The following is a 16,138-nucleotide window of genomic DNA, read 5'->3' as shown; positions in this document are numbered from 1 at the left end:
GGTGCTTTGGTGTTACATGTGGTTAATCCTGACTACAAGCAGAAAGTATCCAAATGAACAGGTAGCACAAAGACCTGGCATTGCACTGAATAGACAGGAGTTAAATATTTATTGTAAACCATAACTTTTGTGCATTACTTAGTTCAAGTCTCCGTCATTTTAAGTCCCCATTCCTCTTGCTAACAACCTACAATTCATACTTATTTTACTTGAATTGTTTATTTGAGTCAAAGTAATTACTTTTGGCACATGTGCCAATCTAAATTGGAGTAGAGTGAATTGTGGCTTCGTATGCAACTTTTCCAAGGACATTGTGAATACCAATACATGTTAGCCATGCATTGTTTTAGCTCCATCAACCACTGGGTCACACTTGACTAAGTCCTTGCATTAACTAGCAATATAACTGTCTTAAGAAGTTGATGGTCTTCCCATTATTGCTGTTCTTTAACTCCTGGTGTGTCCCATTGGAGCCTTTCCATTTCTCTGTGGCATTGATACAGACATCACATAGAACATCAGCCCTAGTTTAGCACTGATTATTTTTTTGAAACTATTTTTCATAAAATATAGTGTTAAGCCTTTTAATGATTCAAAGAGTTGGAGGTTTTTATACTGTCCTCTTTTATTTACTCTTGGCAACTTCATGAAATAATAGCTGAGGTTCAGCAGAGTTCCTGACCCTCTTTTCCTTTATTTCTGGGTGGACTCAGTATGATCATGGCCTTCACTGTACTGTAATAGAGTTCTTAGACAGAAATGATAGAAGTCATAGTCCCCAGCAGTATCAAGTTCAAGGGGTGAATACAAGCTGCCTTGGTACTTTAACTTGTTTTTCTAGAACAAGATAACAGTAATCAACAGCTCTATAGTTATGATTTAAATGCAATTTATAGCAATGCTTGGTCTAATATGTGCAATAACTACCAGCTATAACATTTACTGTTACTTGTTATTTTTGCAATGGACAAAATATCTTAAGTGCATTCAGCAATATAGAAGTTCAGAGAGTGCTCTGCCTGCAAACAGTCAATCTGAAACAACAATCAATAACTGTGCACAATGTTTAGCTGAGGCTCCTCAACTGATATTTCATCTTAACTCTCATCTTTAACTGCAAGCAATACAACATTGCTTCCAATATAATTAGGTTTGCATCATGAATCTCAATGATCCCTTTTGAATGTAAGGATGTAAAATATATGTGTGTGCAAAATGTACACATAGAATAATTTATAAATATATACAAGTCAATCATAATTGAAAAATATCTATACTTGAAGAACAATGATATGTCATCAGAAATGTCAACATATACAAACATTCCCTAATTTGATCCAGCCATCTGCTGGAAAAACAGGCTAGAAGAAACTGTAAAATGTAAAGTCAAATAGTCTTATCAGACCATAGGGTTGCTCTCATGGTAGTTTAACCTGAGGGTCAGCACACCTTAGGCAAGGAGTGTCCTTCAAGGTAACCTTAACCAGTGCAGAAATTGAACCCATAGTGCTGGTATCACTCTGTATCATAAACTAGCCATTCAGCCAACTGAGCTAGCTAACTCTTGGAGAATCCGTGCTGGGATAACAACTACACATTATTAATGTTTCACCATCTAATGTAGGGTATGCAAGACCTGGCAAATCACAGGATAATTGAAGAAAATCTTGACCTACCGCAGGGCTTTTCCTATCTTGTGATACTCAAATCTGCATTCCTGTAATGGCAACATCAAAAATGTTGAACAATCAATAAAGTTTTGAAGCTCATCAAAAACGTAAGGTTTCCTTGTATTCTATAAGAGGAGCAATGATATATGGACATTTATAAATAATGGTTTCTTAATATCATCAGTTCTTCTCTCCAGGTTTCCACTGACAGTAGTTTGCAAGCTGCCACAGTGCGATTATGTCATACAAAGCACATGCAAACCTTCCTATACTAATCCCATTAAGCAGCAATATCTACATGTTACTACCCGCTACTATCATTGCTCAATTGGCAATAATTGTATATTATGACTAAGTTTTGACTGCTGTTGTAATAATATCCTGTTAGCCATGACAACATTTCATTGTATCCTGAATTTCACTGTACAGTATTAGGAAGCAGCGGGCTGAGCTTTACTGATGAAACATAAAATAACAAATGCATAACTTGAAACAAAAGGAGAAGAATCAAAGAGAAATAACCATAAGAAAAACAATTAGATGAAATTAGGACAGGATTTTCAGCACAGATGTGCTGGGTTTGTTCAATTAAATTCACTCCAAATCGATGAGGCAGTGCAAGAGTCAAAGAATTTTAAGCAAAACGTCCACCCAGTGCTGATCTTTTGCACTATAGTTTTTTTTAATCTTTTGCATTGTTTTGTGAGGAATAAATATGGACAACATTCAACTCCATTTCACAACTCCTCTCAATTGTTACATTATCAGACAGATTATCTGGCATCACGTACTAGATGAGCAAAGGTTTCTTCCAAATAGATATTGAGAAAACATACTGCAGCCACTTATTTTCTTCTCCACGCCAAAATCTCTTTCCTGGCTATTGTCTTCACCCCTATCTGTGGCATTTTCCAAAACCAAGACTGTTTGCAATCTTTGTGTCATATTTGACCCACAGCTCTGCCCTCTCTTTCTCTATAATTTCCGTTGACTCCACAACCTTCCAAGAGTTCCAAGCCCAGCTAATCCTACCCATTGAACATCTTCCATGTTAAGTGCTCTACCTTTGGTGACCATGCCCACGCATCAAAACCGTAAGTTCTGGTATTCACTCCTTGAACCTTTGCACCTCCCCACCCTTCTTTCCTTGTCTCTTGCTGCCTCTGGCTCTGTCTCAGTCTCTCTTTCTCTCTCTCTCTCTCTCTCTCTCTCTCTCTCTCTCTCTCTCTCTCTCTCACTCTCACACACACACACACACACACACACACACACACATATATATATATATGTATATAAATATGTCTATGGGGTGAATTTGCATTTGCAGATTTATATTTGCAGTTATATTCAAGTTTGTTTAAAAACACACAATTTGGAGCCAATCAGTCCATGTGACATTTTATAAATTCCTACTTTGGCAATAGAACCTTTCTCACTCAAGGTTGGAATACAGACAGACTCTAACCTCACACCTTTCATGCATTGTCTGAGCTGAGTCACAGAGTCATAGAGATGCGCAGCATAGAAACAGACCCTTCAGTCGAACTCATCCATGCTGACCAGATACGCTAAGCTAATCTAATCCTATTTTCCAGCAATTGGCCCATATCCCTCTAAATCCTTGCTATTCACATACCCATCCAGATGTCTTTTAAATGTTGTAATTGTATCAGCCTCCACCATTTTCACTGGCAGCCATGTCACCCATTTTTTGTAAAACCTTAAATTATCTCAGGAATGTGACTCAAAAGAAGCTCTGGGATTTCCATATTAATTAATCGAAACCTGCAACATATTCTAAGTGATTAAGACTTAACAGCAATCTAGGTTTGTTCAATATATCACATTAGTTGTATGACACTTTTATCTTTTATTGTAAATTCTGGGTCCTATGATCCTTCCCCAGTGGCTACCTGATGAAGGAGAAGCACACCAAAAGTTTATACTTCCAAATAAACCTTTTTGACTATAACCTGTGTTGTGTGATTTTTATCCTTGATCAAGATTTTGGCCAACTGGCCTATATTTGGCTGACAATAAACTTCTTAAATTGCAATACTCCTTAAATAACCATGGGACAATTTTTATAGTAAATGTTTCAGTTAATGTCATATTAATAAAAATGGTAGAGTGGGCAGGTATCTAATTAGGAGAAATAACTATGTAATTATTTACTTAGACATTAGATTCAAAGTCTCACCAACCCTACCAAATCCATTCGTCTGAGTTGATAACAATGGGTCAAATCTTCTAGTCAGTGTCAGAGAAAAAGTAGTCATAACTGACATGTATCCTACCCACTTTTTAATTGATGCTGGAGCCTCTGGACTTTACAGTGATGACTGCAGCATGGATGCAGGAATAAATACAGTTAGATTGCCAAGTGTCAACCATAATTTCACTCCAGCCACTACATACTCTCAATATAAATTGAAGACATGCCCCTTGATGACCATTGGCTTGTACTGTTTAAAATAGATTTATCAACCTTTGAAATTTCATATCCTCAAACCACTGACAGTTAACCCTTTCATTGCCTGACAATGTTCAAATCACTTCTATAACACCACAATAATTTTCATGTCTCCCTCAAACCATGATATTGGTTATCCTCACCACTCACCACCCACTCCCTCAACAATCTTCAGCCTCTTCAATGTGTTCACTCCCTTATATAACCCCAAAAATATTTATCCTTCCCATCCCCTGACAAAATTTACTACCTTGCTCCCCTGATTATATTCTTCATACCCTCGCCTCCTCGACAGTGTTCAGCCCTTCCTTCAATCTAACAAAGCGTATCTCCCTCAAACATCCTCGAATATATTCTCCCCTTTCCTTTCCCAACAATATTTACATCCCCCCACCCTCTGACAGTGTTCGCCCTCAATAATGTTCACCATCCCTTTACCACCAACAATGCTCACCCTCCTCCCTCAGACCTTAACATGTTTCACCCCACATCAACCCAATAATATTTATTACCCTGTCTCAACCCACAAAAATATCCAGGCTTCACATCACCTGAACAACGCTGACTGTTCTGACATCAGTCAGACAGAAGCCAGGGATCTGAGATGGAGACTTGGGAAGGGAATAGTGGTCCTTGAGTTGGGGTGTGGGCAAGCACTATCTTTAGGAGGTGGGTGAGCACTTTCCAGGGTTGTGAGGGGTGGTTGTGAACATTGTTGGGATGGAAATGAATGGTGAACAATGTCAGGATGGTGGTGATCATCTCAGTAAATATTACTGAGAGTGCCTACATGGCCCCATCTTTTGATTTACTTTGAGTTGTACTCCTATGTAGACTTTACTCTGTCTGTGAAAAACCTTAAGTAAATCCTTCTACAAAATATGGTAGCTAAAGGGCAAACAGCCCAAGTTTCTGTGGATAGGGCCATCTGATCCCATTGACATTGGCATTATGCAGCAGTCTGGGCAGCATAAAACTGGTGATTGGAAGTTTGAACTTGCTGCTTAAGTGTCATGGGATTTCCTCAGGTTCCAATGTTTATGGGCTATTATGTGAGTCAGAGGCCTCTCCCCAATAATGGAAAATTTGACCATTGGGTTCTTTGTTAGTTACACTGAAAACGTCAGAAATATTTCTGGATTGTTTTGGTGCAATAGTTAGCCTTAAATAATTAGCTTCACAATTGACCAGTGGAACAATCTTTGGAACCAAGTTTCTGTCATATAATTGAGGAAAAGGATCCCATCTTTATAAGGACTTGTGAGGTTCATGGAGATTTAAGATGTTGCCTCTAAACATAAGTAAAAATCACACAATATCAGGTTATAGTCCAACAGGTTTAATTGGAAGCACACTAGCTTTCGGAGCGACGCTCTTTCATCAGGTGATTGTGAAGGAGCGTCGCTCCGAAAGCTAGTGTGCTTCCAATTAAAACTGTTGGACTATAACCTGATATTGTGTGATTTTAACTTTGTACACCCCAATCCAACACTGGCATCTCCAAATCATGACTCTAAACATGATGATTATGAATTTAAGATGATTATGAATTTAAAAGTCATATCAAAACACTAAAGATATATTTCAGTTACTAAGGAGCCAATGTCCAAATGCAGGAAGACATTGGCAACATCCAGGCTTTGGCTGACGAGTGGCAAATACCATTTTTGCGCATACAAATGATCATTTTCAACAATGAGAATTTAACTATTACCCCTTTACATTCAATGGCATTGCCTTTGTTATATCTCCTACTGTCAATATCCTGGAGTTTACTGTTGACCAGAAACTGAACTGAACTTGTTGTGCCAGAAGACCAGGACAGAGGCAGGGAATTTCACAGCAAGAAACTTGCCTCATGATTCCTAAGGGCATATCCACCATCTATAAAGTACAAATCAGAAGTATGATGGAATCCTCTCCACTTGTCTGGATGAATACAGCTCCAACAAAACTCAAGAAGCTAGAAACCATCTCGGACAATGCAGCTCACTTGTTTGGCACTCAATGCAAAATATTCAGTATGCACTGCATTCACCACCAATGCACAATTGCAGCAGTGTGTACAATCTATAAGGTTCACTATAGCAATTCGCCACAGTTCCTTCGACAACAACTTCCAAACACATGACTTTTACCATTTGGAAGGGCAAGGTCAGCAGATCTTCAGAAACAGCTCAACTTGCACATTTGCCTCCAAGCCAACACTGTGCTGACTTGGAGCCATACTTCAATTCCTTCACTGGTCTGGGTCAAAATTGAGGAACTCTCTTCCAAATATCAGTGTTGTTGTACCATTTAGAAGAAGCAGCTGAAAAAGCTAGCCCAACTGGTTGGTCTCTACACTGGCATGTGTGGACTTCATACTGATTTATCACTCACTGTCAAGGTTCCAAATTCCAAGTCAAACTTTAACCCAAAAATAGACATTTTCGACAGTCTGTTCTGACCTGGTGTAAAACATGAGGAGTCTCTGAATTTTCTTAAGTGGCTCCATTATCTTTAATTTCAGCTAGATCTTCACCTGGCTGGAGATTGACCTGAAGAGCTGACCAGATGAGGATTTACATGGTATAGTTTTAGGAATAAGGTTTTGCCATTTAAATCAGAAATGAGGAGATATTACTTCTCTCAAAGGGTTGTGAATCCATAGAATTCACCTCCTCAGCATGTGATGGATGCTGGGATATTGAGTGAATTTGAGGATGAGTTAGATAGATTCTTAATTTGTAATGAGTTGCAGGGTTGTGGAGAATGGGCAGGAAAGTTGAGATGAGGGCGAGATGAGATCAGTCACGAACGTATCAAATGGCAGAGCAGGCTAAAGAAGCTGAATTGGTTACTCCTGGTCCAAGATCTTATGTTCTTATGGCACTTATTTTCTAAATTCTGGATTAGTGGTGCTGGAAGAGCACAGCAGTTCAGGCAGCATCTGAGGAGCAGTAAAATCGACGTTTCGGGCAAAAGCCCTTCATCAGGAATAAAACTCTGATGAAATTCTGAGTTTCTAAACTCTATCCATCTCAAAGCTAAGAAATACAGGCAACTTACACTGAGATCCTGAACTGCTCTGTATTTCTTCCTGCATTGTTTTAAACATACGGGAGACAACAATATTCATTAAAGGTCCAGTGCCAGCATAATTCAATTTATGATCAACACATGCTCAACATTGAGTTTGTTGAGATTCCATTGACACTTTGTTGAAAAATGTGAAAATATTGATAGATGAGCAAAGTAGATAGTAACAATGTTATTGCAAATAGTCAATTCAATTGTGCATACTACAGAATCCAATGCAAAAAGGGCAACACTTCACAGAAAAATCTATTCCTGAATTCAGAGATGATTCTTCCACATCTGTCCTCAAAATTTTGCTAATGTTATGCATGAAGTTTCGGTGGGGGAGTGGGACGCTTTGAGAGTGTAGCAAGACGTGACAGTTGTTGGGGAGACCTATAATAGTAGAGGGTGGAGGAGATCACAGTAATTGAGGGGTCCAGTGATAGTAGGTGGGGGAGACCTATTACAGAATAGATGGAGAGGAGGCACTAACAGCCTGAGATAGTCAAGAGGTAAGGAAGATGGGAAAGGTTCTTATGGTTGCGGTGAATGAGAAGGGAGGGTCTGAAAACCCTCCGAGAGGGGTGTTAAAGGTCAGGTGTGGAGAAGCTTTTTAACTCTCGGGGGCTTTTAAGAAAAAAAACCTTCTTTTCCAATGAGCTTTGCAAGACAGAAATATTGGCCAATTAGGCTGTAACCTCAATTATAAGAATTGCAAGGATTTAAAAGATGCCAGACAGAAGATAGCAATCAGTTGGATCTCCACAGCAACCACTGCTGCCTCAAAAGGAACAAATCCAAAATGTTGACTGGTGCGCTACTGGGATTGTGACCCACAGTTTTGGTCAAGTTTAAATACACAAGTAATTTGGTTACTGACATCCAATTCAGTTACTTATGTCCAGTTAAGTTACAATTTATCTGTACTGCACTAAAATAAAACTAAAGTCGCAATATTCCCATAGGGCTGTTGTCTCATTGTAGAGTGACGACTGGTGGTAGGGTTATCTTCAGGGTCACCGCGCCTCAAGTGAGGGGGGGAGGTTGAGATTTTCATGGTGACCTCGGCTGGAGTAGGAATACAACCCAAGCAGTAAGCATCACGCAACATTGCAAACCACCATTCAGCCAACTGAGCTAACCAACACAGTATACTGTAACTGCATTAAAGAAGGAAGTTATTGGCATTCAGGTTTTGCTAACTGAATTATAACATCAAACACTTTCACCTGAAATGCTGTTTTACTGAATTTAAATATCATTGCACTTGTTTTTCTAATCCATGGCTTGTTTTTCTTTCTCTTTCAGTCTTTTTGACATTCATTTACATTAGTGTCGGACATGAGTATAAAAGTACTCAATCATTAGTTAATCAAATGTTTGCCTTATCAGTTATGGTGCAACATTTTCACCATGCAAATCGTTCTGTTCAAGTATATAGTCAACTGTCTTTTATCCTATTCTCCACCACCAGCATGTGATAGTTTAGTTTGGATGGTTCATTGCTATCAATCTTCCTTTCTCTATGCTAGTCTGGGATCTGTCTAATTATCAGTGATAGTGTCACTGGGGTGGTATACTATTTCCAGCATCAGCATAAAAGTTCGAACTGTTATCACACTGTGAAAAATACCCAAAACACCTGTCAGGACCTAATAGAAAACACAAGCAAAGGTTTCTGTACTTAACAATAACCACCAGTTAGAACAAATAAATAGACTCTAACTACAGATAAATCTATGGTCTATCAATTTGTGAGTCTAATAGTTAAAACTCTAACTTCTTTATAAAGCCCATACACATGTGCACAATCATAAAGACAGAAAAGATGGACCAAACAAATTTGTGTTAAAGATAAAGGGGGACAAAAAGAACTGGAGAAATATTTCAATGGCCCCATTCCATAGGGTTCACTGAGATTATCCTTCTGTTGCCAGGATTTTCTGTTCTTCAAACTCTTTTCTCAAAGTTTTTTTAATACTTCTTTGCAGAAGGTACAGGCAATTGGTACATTAACTACAAAGTTTCTTGTTTCCTGGTGAAAGGCCACAGTTCAAAGCAATTGGTAAGTAAAGAAGAAACCAGCTTTCTTCAGGCTGTAGGTAATTTATTGGCGAGGAAGATGCACTGTCTGTCCCTTACAGCATTCAGAAGGCATCTGCCAGTGTTGTTCAGTTACGCAAGAGCCAATCAGATATTTGATGTCAGGCTCATGGACTTTGTCATACCCAACAGATCACAACTTTACAAACCAAGCAACAGATGGTTGATTCCCTTTGTAGATGCTGTCTACAAACAGCCTCCTCCAATGCTTGAACAAAGCAACAGTGCAAACACCACTTACAATGAAGTTCAGTAACTTGCTTTTTAAAAGTGCAGCAACTCCAACCCCACACTTTAGTTTTAATACGGTCCCTTTCCCATTTCATTCCACAATCAAAAATTTGAAAAATAAAAGAGGTTTTTATAATAGAAGATAAGTCACAAGTCAATCAAAACAGGAGAGATTCTTACATTAGACAATATGTGTATTGTAGCAATATGTGTGTAGTGATTGGAACCACGTGGTCCAAGTTGATGACGAGATCCTTGATTGGGGTTGTTAATCCAGGCAACCAGGAAGACCTGGCTGACCAATATTAACCAGGATTTAGAATCTCCTCAGTTCAGGGGACTGACTCCAAGCTGGCTGGCCACAGCCAGTATACTGTGCACAGGTAGATAAAGGGTGACTTGGTGACGGGATAGTAGTCTCTGTGTTGTTATTTCAATATGCATTTGCTATTAGACATTATTAGGAAGGATTCTCAGGAGCTGTACAGAACATACCTTCTCCCCTCAGATAGTCATGCAGGACTCTTCTGTCCCCCCACAAAGACTGTGTGACATCATCAAACTGGGTGGAGCTCAATGTTGCATGAATATTAACTTCGTCAGAGCCATCACCTTATAAAGCATCCATTGAATGTTTCTTTTGAATCTTTATGTTTCATCTTTTCTCCTAACATGTTCCAGATTTTAGCAGAACACGCATTAAAAAAAATCAACTCCCATTCTGTACTTTCTGAGAAATTGCTTTTAAGTTCTAACCTCTAGATAGCAAATTGTTTTTAACATTCAGTGATGCATCTTGAATTAACCATTTTGTGTTTTTTCTGCTTTTTCACATTACTGTAACAGAATCAATACATGATTCGGAGGTGCCATTGTTGGACTGGGGTGAACAAAGTTAAAAATCACACAGCAGGTTTATTTGGAAGCACTAGCTTTCGAAGCATTGTTTCTTCATTAGGTGGTTGAAGCAGTGCTTCGAAAGCTAGTGCTTCCAAATAAACCTGCTGTGTGATTTTAACATGGTGTTGTAAGAATCAATATAAAACGTGTGGAATTTCAGCTGGTTTCATAAATTCTAGTAGAGAAAGACAAGTGCACAAATTCATCATCAGCATAAAGAGAATAGAAAAGCTTCTCATAGTTCAATTTTTCTCTTACAAAACCCAAGCTGTCTCTAACAGAGAGATTTTACTGTGGTAGCACTTGAAAGAAATCAATGAATAAATAGTCAAAACAGGTGTGCGCATCTGTTTTATTAGCTTTCGTTTATTTTAACAATGTTATACAAAGAAGCACCTTGAAAAACATGCACAGTTCTATTCCATACTTAACATTTTTTTCTGGCAAGTGATAAGATTGCCATTAGTTACTTGGTGAATTCTTACCTGTTGTTAGAGTTTTCATGAGGTGTAGAAGCAACTGCACAGAATGGAATTTGTACACATATGAATAACGTACAAAAGAAACATTTCAGGATACAGACATATTTTTACATATTGAGAAAACAACATAAGGAAGAAAACAAAGTTCAATTAGTGATTTATTCTGCAATTTTTTTTGCTGTCCATAGTATTACTTGTGAACTGTAAATATTGCAAGATAATTTAACCTAAACTGCATAACACAAGGTTTCGAAAAAACAATTTGCATTTATATAATATTTTGCTTATCCTCCTGATGTCCCAACACAGTCCTTCAAAGCCATTAAGTTGTTATTGAAGAAGAGTCAATGTACTTAGGCAAGCACAATTTGCAGTCAATGAGATACTGCAAAAAACAGTGAGATACATGATCACGTTGTCTACCAGAGAGGCCAGATAGATCCTTATCCAAAACATGGCACCCAAGATAATGCAATATTGTGTCATTGCTGTACTGAAGTGCCAACTTGACTCTCTGGAGTGGTGCTTAAACCCACTGCATTCAGATTCAATGTTAAAAGTGTGCCAGTGAGACAAGCCAACATCCAATACAAAATGGAGATACATTCACAGAAAGGAGTGAAACATTTTGAAGTGAGTGGGCAAAGCCATTTAATGATTCTAAATGTTTTATAATGTGTAAATGAGGGCCTTGTGTTACTGTTAGAATTCTTTCTCCATTTTGATAATCCCACATCACATGCCATGTATTAAGCTCATATAGTGTAATGCAGGATTAACTGTCATAAAGCTCCACTCACTCATCAGGTGACGGACCGTCGCTCTGACAGCTAGTGTGCTTCCAATTAAACCTGTTGGACTATAACCTGGTGTTGTGTGATTTTTAACTTTGTACACCCCAGTCCAACACCGGCATCTCCAAATCATCACCCAGTTAAAGCAGTCATATACTACGATAGGTTTGTTTAAGTTGCATTAATACTTCATCTGACTTCCTTCTCCCCTCCTCTGCTCTCCTTTCCTCAAATCTACCACAGATGCTACTATAGCTGCCCTAACATATATGTTTTGTACTCAGTTGAATATGTCCTGACATAAAAAATGCAAGCCTATATGTATCTGCAGCCCTGGCTGCATGTAAGAGGAGTTAAAAAGCTGTAGGCTACTTATTGCTCATATTTTTCAATGAAGCTATACAGCTCTTATGTACAATCCTGACAAATCTATGAAATTTTAAAAGTGCTTCATTCATCAAGCTTTTCTAAGGCCTATTGTCATGCTCAACACAGGCATGAAGATATTAAAAATGGAGTTTCACAATTTGTAAAAGTGCAACAACAGTTTTTAAGATTGCTAACAACACATCACTTCATGACTTCAGCAATATCAGCTCCAGAAAAGACCAGAAGCTCAAGCAAATGCCTATTAAAATATGGAAAATCCGCAACACTAGTGAAACTCACGAGTTCTTTTCATAAGGATCTATTGTAATCAAACAGCCAATTTGACTTCTTGCCTCACCAACACCTGAAGGAAAAAGGTAATATAAGATAGGTTTGGACCAATTCTATCATGTCCAAGTTTAAGTGCCTTTAGAGCCATTAAAACTCAATGCCTTGTCATGAAAGGTATTCAAAAGGTAATTTCAATTGTGTGGGTCACCATAATCATAGAGTCATAGAGATGCACAGCATGGAAACAGACCAACCAGATATCCTAACCTAATCTGGTCCCACTTGCTATCCCTCCAAACCCTCCCTATTCATTTACACATCCAAATAGCTTTTAAATGTTGAAATTGTACTAGCCTCCACCACTTCCTCTGGCAGCTCATTCCATACATGCACCACCCTCTGCATGAAAAAGTTGCCCCTTAGGTCCCTTTTATATATTTCTCCTCTCACCCAAAACCTTTGCCCTCTAGTTCTGAACTCCTCTACCTCAGGGAAATGACTTTGTCTATTTATCCTACCCTTGTCCCTCATGATTTTATAAACCTCTATAAGGTCACCCCTCAGCCTCTGACACGCCAGGGAAAATAGCCCCAGCCTATTCAACCTCTCCCTGTAGCTCAAATCCTCCAACCCGGGGAACATCCTTGTAAATCTTTTCTGAGCCCTTTCAAGTTTCACAACATCCTTCCCATAGGAAGGAGACCAGAATAACACACAATATTTCAAAAGTGGCCTAACCAATGTCCTGTACAGCCGAAACATCACCTCCCAACTCCTGTAGTCAATACTCTGAACAATAAAGGAAAGCACACAAATGCCTCCTTAACCGTCTTATCTACCTGCAACTCTTCTTTCAAAGAACTATGAACCTGCACTCCAAAATCTCTTTGTTCAGCAACACTCCCGAGGAACTTACCATTAAGTGTATAAGTCCTGCTCTGATTTGTTTTTCCAAAACGCAGCACTTCACATTTCTCTAAATTAAACTCCATACACCACACCTCAGCCCATTGGCTCATCTGATCAAGATCCCATTGTTATCTGAGGTAACCTTCGCTGTCCACTACACCAATTCTGGTGTCATCTGCAAACTTACTAACTATACCTCTTATGCTCACATCCAAATCATTTATATAAATGACGAAAAGTAGTGGATCCAGCACTGATCCTTGTGGTGCTCCTCAGGCCACAGGCCTCCAGTCTGAAAAACAACCCTAAAAAATGTCCCTATATCAAATCTCACTAAAGATAAAACACCACAACAAAAGATTTATATTGTCCAAAATCCCTAAATGTTTTGGAAGAAGAACTTTGAACTCATATAGGTCATGTGGCTCAGGCAGACATATTTGTGATCTGCATGTACAAATGACAGCAGAAACTACTCAGATCAGAGAGAAATACAACATAAGCCAGCAACTGAAACCTCATCCAAAATGTAATTGAGCCAGTTGCAAGTCAACTACACAGCCAAGGGAAAACAGCTGTACCTTAGAAGTGGGAGAAGGAATCTTGTGTAACCTGTTTCAACTGCAGGTTCACATGACAGCCAATCCCTTCGCAATTCAACAACAATACACTTTGTAAATCCATTGCTTTACCTAACCGCTATTGCAATTAAAGCATCATATCAACAAAGAAATTATAGGTCTGCAATGATAGAGACTGAACTCATTACCATTTGCAATCAATTGTTCTTCTGTTATGAAAATGTAAGGGGTACTGTACCTTTAAGAGAGTTGAAAGCTAGCAAGGACTTAGAGGGGCACACACAGTCCGGAGCAAGGTAACAATGTAATGCTTGGTCAGAACAGCTAGCCCTGGTTGGGTTGCGATGAGACAAAAACAAATTCAAATTCAAATTCAACCAATCAGTTTAAACTATGCCCCAAGATACCAAACTCCAATCAAGTTTGACTTTGGTATTTTGACAATATTAAAACTTAGGAAACAATCCAAAGTTTTGGGGTATAAAACCAGAAAAAGGTTGAACAGTTGAGGGAAAACTGCCAAAAGACCAACAGACTGGTCAGAGATGGGAGCATTATCTCAAAAAGGTACACCAAAGCCAATTGTAGAACTAATGGAATTAGTCTAGAAATTTGAAATCACTCCTAGAATCTGCCTCAGCCGCTGTTGTATCAGTTAGAATGTACATCCACAAATCAATTCAGAGAATAACGTAAACTTAAGTAAAAAATAAAATATTAACATCAATTTTATATGAATGCATTTGCTGTAAATGTCACTGTCAGTTCAATTTCACCATCTTCATTCAGTGACACTCTTACTAAACAGCTGTTAATTAAATTTATTCCGTTTTACTGCAATTGTTAGAGAGTACAAAATACTTAGAGCAAAATCTCAAAGGATATGGGACTCTCGTGAGTTTTGTGGCATAATTGGGCAAGATGTTCTGGAGTGTCGAAGGCTGAAGGGTTACCTTACAGAGATTTAAAAAATCATGGCAGGCATGGATAGGGTGAATTGACAAGGTCTTTTCCCTGGTGTGGAGAGTCCAGAACGAGAGGGCATAGGTTTAAGGTGAGAGGGGAAAGATATAAAAAGGACCTATGGGGCAACTTTTTTATGCAGAGGGTAGTACGTGTGTGGAATGAGTTGACAGAGGAAGTGGTGGACGCTAGTATAATTGCAACATTTAAAAGGCATCTGGCTGGGTATGTGAATAGGAAGTGTTGAGAGGGATATGGGCCAAGTGTTGGCAAATGGGACTAGATTAGGTTAAGTTATCTGGTCGGCATGGACGAGTTTGACCAAAGGGTCTGTTTTCATGCTGTACATCTCTATGACTATCTATGACTATGAGATGTTGGCTGCTAGTAAGAACTCTCTGTGTGGTATCTGTCTGAAGAAGGTGTTTGCACAGAAAAAAAACATTGACACCAATCTGGAGAGCAAATCTAAAGAGGAAGATACAAAGAGAAGATTCGACAGCTGGCTGGTTTTGAAACTTGAATTTTTCAGTAAATCTTTTATCAGATTAGTATTGTGGAGGAAAAGTAACAGGTAGGTAAGAGAAAGGATTTGTAAATAGTTGTTAGCTAATTATTCTCTGTTAGACTTTAAAAATAAAGTTGTTAATTTTTATGTTCAATAGTGACTTTTGGAATAGTTCTTTGCCTCTCAAATTTTCACAGATTACCGCACGGGTAAATCGTTTCTGTGTTGTTGGTTTAAATTAGCAGGGGGTTTTACCCTTTGTTGTAAAACCTCTCATTCTCAATGTTATCTGGGTATGTCTAATAGTGTATGCAAGATGTCACATTAAAACAGGGTATCTCTGTAATAATTAGACTTTATTCTTAAATTCACAAAGTTTGCCGCTAGAAATTATTTAATTAGCGACAACTTACTCTAACACTAAGTGTGCACTGCAGGGCAAGAGTTATGTTATCTGGGTATGTCTAATAGTGTATGCAAGATGTCACATTAAAACAGGGTATCTCTGTAATAATTAGACTTTATTCTTAAATTCACAAAGTTTGCCGCTAGAAATTATTTAATTAGCGACAACTTACTCTAACACTAAGTGTGCACTGCAGGGCAAGAGTTATAGCTGGGGGCAGGGAAATTATGATGCGGTGAGGCATGACTTAGGATGCGTGGCTTGGAAAAGTAGGCTTCAAGGCAAGGGCGCAATTGACATGTGGAGCTTGTTCAAGGAGCAACTATTGAGTGTCCTTGATAAGTATGTACCTGTCAGGCAGGGTGGAAAGGGTCGTGTGAGGGAGCCGTGGTTTA

The sequence above is a fragment of the Chiloscyllium plagiosum genome, chromosome 15 (assembly GCF_004010195.1).
Source record: "Chiloscyllium plagiosum isolate BGI_BamShark_2017 chromosome 15, ASM401019v2, whole genome shotgun sequence".
In the NCBI taxonomy this organism is placed as follows: domain Eukaryota; kingdom Metazoa; phylum Chordata; class Chondrichthyes; order Orectolobiformes; family Hemiscylliidae; genus Chiloscyllium; species Chiloscyllium plagiosum.
Note: the sequence above shows the minus strand (reverse complement) of the source record.